Source organism: Echinops telfairi, unplaced genomic scaffold (assembly GCF_000313985.2).
Source record: "Echinops telfairi isolate 266 unplaced genomic scaffold, ASM31398v2 ScPeMD7_2010;HRSCAF=2546, whole genome shotgun sequence".
In the NCBI taxonomy this organism is placed as follows: Eukaryota; Metazoa; Chordata; class Mammalia; order Afrosoricida; family Tenrecidae; genus Echinops; species Echinops telfairi.
The window spans coordinates 3,425,811-3,431,115 of record NW_022105908.1 but is presented as its reverse complement, the minus strand read 5'-3'; the positions used below and the strand labels follow the sequence as shown (position 1 = coordinate 3,431,115).

Here is a 5,305-nt window from a genome sequence, read left to right as displayed (position 1 = left end):
GATCACCTATAGACCATTCCCAAAGTAAGGGGGAATGGTAGCTTCAAACTCATGCAAAGAACTCTGCAGTTACTCACAGAGCTCTGGAGGCCATTTAGTCGTGAAGCCCTGGCTTCAAAATACAAATACCAGCGCTTGGGCAGAATCTTTTAATGGGAACCCTTCACTGATGTATGAAAAAAAAAAGTGAAAATGTGACAACCTATGAAACTCTGTGATGGAGCGTACCCTTGATTGCACTCTGAGGTGCACATGGACCTGCCCACATGGGCTCTGGTGTAGAAACAAGCTAATGAAAACCAGTGCTACCAAAAATATGTTTTTCATTCTACCAATCGCAGACCATTATCTATTCCAAACGTTCAGTAACAAAAAGTAGGGCATCAACCCTAGAACAGTAAGACAGAGTTCTTACTCACGATGGACCAGCACAAACAAACCCAGGAAAAAGAGGGTGGCCTACTGAAATTTAGGAGAGTTGTTCCTTTGGCTCATCACCATTCCAGGGTAAGGAAAACCCCCTGGCCCATCCCATGACTTCTTTTATCTCTGGCCAATGTTGTCTTCGTTATAGAGACTTTGGTCACCAATTGCATGATTATCTCCTTTGGTCAATAGCTTGATACATCCATTTTGATTGTTATGCATTTTCAAGACATGGTGAGCTATTGGAATCTACTTTATTTCTAAGCTAAAAATAAAAATTTCCCTCACTTTTATGGGACCTGCAACTAGATTTGTTAGAAAAAGAACTCCTCTTAAATGCAGGTTCCATGCTGCCACTGAGCATCACCACAACTGGACCTTTCCTTTCTAGTCATTACCATTACCCCCTTCTTGATCATTAGTGATGAGGAGACAATCATTCAAAATTTAGGACTTGCACCATACCTCATCCAAATGTGTAGAGATAGCATGAAGGGGGCAGAGAATGAGACACAGACAGGAGGCATGGAGCACTCAGGGTAACAGCAGGAGCACAGCGTGTGTTCACACTAGACAAGCTGTGAGATAACTTGCTGACTGACTTTTGGGAACTTATATGGGGTTTATTGAGCTTCTTGGATGGATATCATTTTGTCTTTTACACGACAGTGGCTTGTGTTGCTATGGTGCTAGAAGCTGTGTCATCAGTATTTAAAATACCACCAGCGTCTCCTGCAGTGGACAGGTTTCAGCAATGCTCCCAGATGAACAAAGATAGACTAGGTCTCTACTTCCAAAAATAAGTCGATGAAAACCCTATGCCTCGACTCTCTCACTGTCTCATTCTCACTCTCTCACTGTCTCATTCTCACTCTCACTCACTCATTGCCTCAATCTCTCACTGCCTCATTATCACTCTCTCACTGACTCACTCACTCACTGCCTCACTCTCTCACTGTCTTATTCTCACTCTCTCACTGTCTCATTCTCAAAACAATAAATAAATAAATAAAAGAAAACCCTATGCCTCACAACAGAGTATTTACCAGTGTTACGTGGGAAGATGAACCCCTGTTGAAAGGCACCGGAAATACACAGTGGCCACAACAATGGATTCAAGCATATAAAAATTTTAGAGCAAAGTTAGAACCAAGAACTGGAATACAGCAAGAAGCCATGGAATTCAAACACATGAAAATGCCACATGGTATAGAAAGGGCCACCAGGTGCTGTAAGAGAATCACTCAAAACTAATGACAAATATAGTGATTTGAAAGCTTTTGTAGTTTTCCCCCTTGTTATTAGTCTCTTCAGGTTTTAAGTTTGTGGGAAGATCTTTTTGGTAATTTTGCTTTTTCTTACTATTGTTTGTTTCATTAAGATTTAGGACCTCATGGTCTGATCCAAAAGTAATAATTTATCTTCTGTATTTGTCGCTATATTCCATTTCTTGGTTCTAACTTTGCTCTTAAAAAAATCTTTCTTTCTCCTCATTAGACTTGCCAGGAGTTCTCCTACTTTACAGTTTATTCTCCCTCACGGTAAAACTTGTGGGTTCATTTTTAACATCTCTTTTATTTCTATTTCAAATGAATTAATTATAATTTTTATCTGTAGTAATAAAAGCATCTAGAGCTATAAATCTCCCTTTGCATATAGCTCTCATTGCTATACATATTTTGGTATGATGTGTTCTTTTCTTTTTGATCTAGATTGTTTGTAACTTGTATTTTGATTTCTCATGTCTTTAATCCATTAGTAATTTAGGAGAATTTTCCTAAATTTCCAAGTAGCAAATTTTGTTTTCTCTTTCCTTTTATTGTCATTAAAATTTTTCTGATTTATTAGATTACAATCAGAAAATACAGCCTGAAAATTCTCTGCTTTTTTGGGATTTGTTATTTTTCCCTTGTGACCAAGTACATATATAATTGATTTTTATGAAAGACCACTCCCATGAGAGGAAAGCATGAGAATCTTTATGCACTATTCAAATATTGTGTACCTGCAATTATTATTAATCTTTATACCAGAACTGCATGATTCTTAAAGAGATACATTAAAATCTCCCATAGCTGTTTTTGAAATCATAGCTCTTTGAATCAAAAGTCATCAGCATTATGCCCTCAGGTGCTGTCTTGTTTTAGGCTTGCATGTTTATGATAGACGTTTATTCATATATTGTCTTTTATTATTGCTCAGTGTTCCTCCTTGCTTTGTTTAGTGCTTTTAACCTGAAGTTCCACCCTGTCTGAGAGCAGCATTGTCATTCTTGCTTTCTCTTTGTTTGCACTTGCTTGACATCTCTTTGCTCGTCCCTTTATTTTCGATGTTTCTTTCCCATTTTTATGAGTGTTCCTTTTAAACGGCATATAAAGCTGGGCTTTGTTTTTCAAATGCAGGGGAGCAGAGCTTTTCAGGAGCTGTCCCCTCAGAAGGCACAGCCGATTCCTGCCTTGTCGGTTGTTCTTGGTCTGGAAGGCTCAGTGAAACCCACTCACGCTCTCACACTGCTGGTATTTAGAACACTAGCGATGTATCTGCCAACATCACAGCAACGTGCAAGCCACCCCAGAACAGCAAGCTGACTGAGGAGTGGTGGAGAGCGAAGCAGAGAGCACATTAGTTAAACTGGTAATTTCACTGTGTAAATGCTGTGAGTCTGTGCTGCCGGCTGCACCTGTTGCTGCTTCCCTCGGGTACCTTGTTTTCTTATTTTAAACACGAATTTCCCTTAGGAAATTATTTGTGGAATTCCATTGAGGCAAATATGAAGACATAATTTGCTACTTCTGGATGCTTTTAACCTGATTTGCTAGATCAACTTTTTAGGAGCCATCAGGTGTTTGGGGTGTGTATGCAAGTCTGCATATGGACACGCTTGTAGTTACAATTAGCTGTTCTGCTCAGTGACGGACAAACACACCAGCTTTGTCTGCAGTTCTGTGGCACTGAGAGTAAAGTCAAAAGGTTACGTCTATCTAATTCACTTTCCCTAAAGGACTGACTATTTGGGAACCCAGTTTTATGTAGAAACATTTTTTGGATTTCCACCTTGAGAATTCCTTTTGTTTTGTTTTTATTCTTTTCAGTGCCCAGCCTTCACAAGCATAGCATGTTTACTCACTTGGCAAATACTCTCGGGACTGAAATTCCTTAGGCTTACTTCGCCCAGATCCCGCTTTCCATGAGACTGTAGCTGATAGTCACTTCTCGGCTTAAACTGTCGACTGTTGAAAGTCCATATCGGTTTGGTGGACAATATTGGTTTATTTCACCGGGAAATATTAAGATGCCAGAAACCTACTCTCAGAATTCTCTCATGCCTCGTGGAAAACAAGGGATATGACCATTGTTGTGATTGTTTTTAATAAGCATCTTAATTAGCAAGTAGGAGTGCACATGTCCTCAATGCAGAGCTCAATGAACTTTGGTAAAATAAAAATGCCCGTGTCAATGCCACTCAGACCAAGAAATCGAATATTGCCATCCCCCGAGAAGCTCCTTTCTAGTCACAACCTTGACCTTTCTCCTCCAAAGAAACCACGATCCTGATTTAAATGAACACCTTCATTCAATTTGGTCAGTTTTTGAACTTTCTATAGTATATTCACATGCATTCTTCCCTAGCTGACTTCTTCTGCTCAAAGTTTTGCCTGGTAAAATTCACTCATAGTTACATGTAGTAGTTGTTCATTCCCTTTCATTGCCCCATAATAGTTTGCAGTATCAATAGCCCACACTTCATCTAGCTACTCTTTTATAACAGACATTTAAATTTCATTTCTATCACAGTTTTGCTGTGACACACACACACACACACACACACGCATACATCTGTGTGCATACTTTGATTTTTTCAACCATATAAGTAATTTTTCATTTAATTAGACAATTACATTAACAAGTAAAATTGTCAAAACACATTCAGGCATAAACAGTGGATTCCTGAGAAGTGTGCAATTCATATGGAAAGGGAGAAATGTATTGATTCATCACTTTGAGCTCAGAGAGAGCTGCAAGGGCACCCATCAGTATTACTATTGTAGCGGGCAGTGAGCAATCTATAAAACTGTGCAGGTGAAGGCTGTCTAAGAGAGTACCTGTGCATTTGGAGTCATTCCACCAGGTATTTATCCAGTGCTTTCTGTGTGCCCAGTTTGAGCTGACAAAATGTCCTATCTCTGGTAGACAGGGTAAGAGTAAGGCTGACTGTTGCAAGGTGCACTATGGTTAATGATTTTGTATGTACTCTCTCATCTTATCTCAAAGGGTTCACCGTGTCACCTTGTGCACACCCTCACAACAGCACTCATCGCTCTATTGTGAGTTGGGGCTTTTTCCCCCACTATTGTGAAAAATATTTTCCATTTTTCTTCTTGCTGTGAGCTTTTGGATCATGGACTGCGTCTTAATCATCGCATAATTCTTTGTACCTAGCAGGTTTTTGAGAAATGTTTGTTGAATGTGACAAACGGTGAATGACAAGATTAATATGGTCAAGTATAAAATAAATATGTTATTTTGGTAGTCTGTGTGATTTTGATGGTATAATCTTTCTTCCCATTTTATCTACAAAGACGATGGGAGTGTGTGTGGCAGTTGTGTGTATATATACACATATAATATTTTATTGTGTTTTGGGAGCAGATTTACACAGCAGTTTAGATGTCATGCAACATGTTCGATCCAAGTTGTTCAGTGGCCGTAATTCTATTCTTCACAATGTGATCACATTCTCATTATTTCATTCTGCTTATCCCATTTCCATTCATCTGGTTTCAATGCCCCTCATAGACTCATGGCTACTTTAAAGTAATTATGGACCGGTCTCATATCAATGATTTTTTAAATGGAGCATAGTACCTATGGTTGATAG

At 39.0% G+C, this 5,305-nt stretch overlaps 1 pseudogene; it reads right to left on the bottom strand.

Annotated features, from left to right (window-relative positions):
• Positions 1-411: 411 nt before the first annotated feature.
• LOC101646701 lies at positions 412-866 on the bottom strand (annotated as a pseudogene).
• Positions 867-5,305: the final 4,439 nt, after the last annotated feature.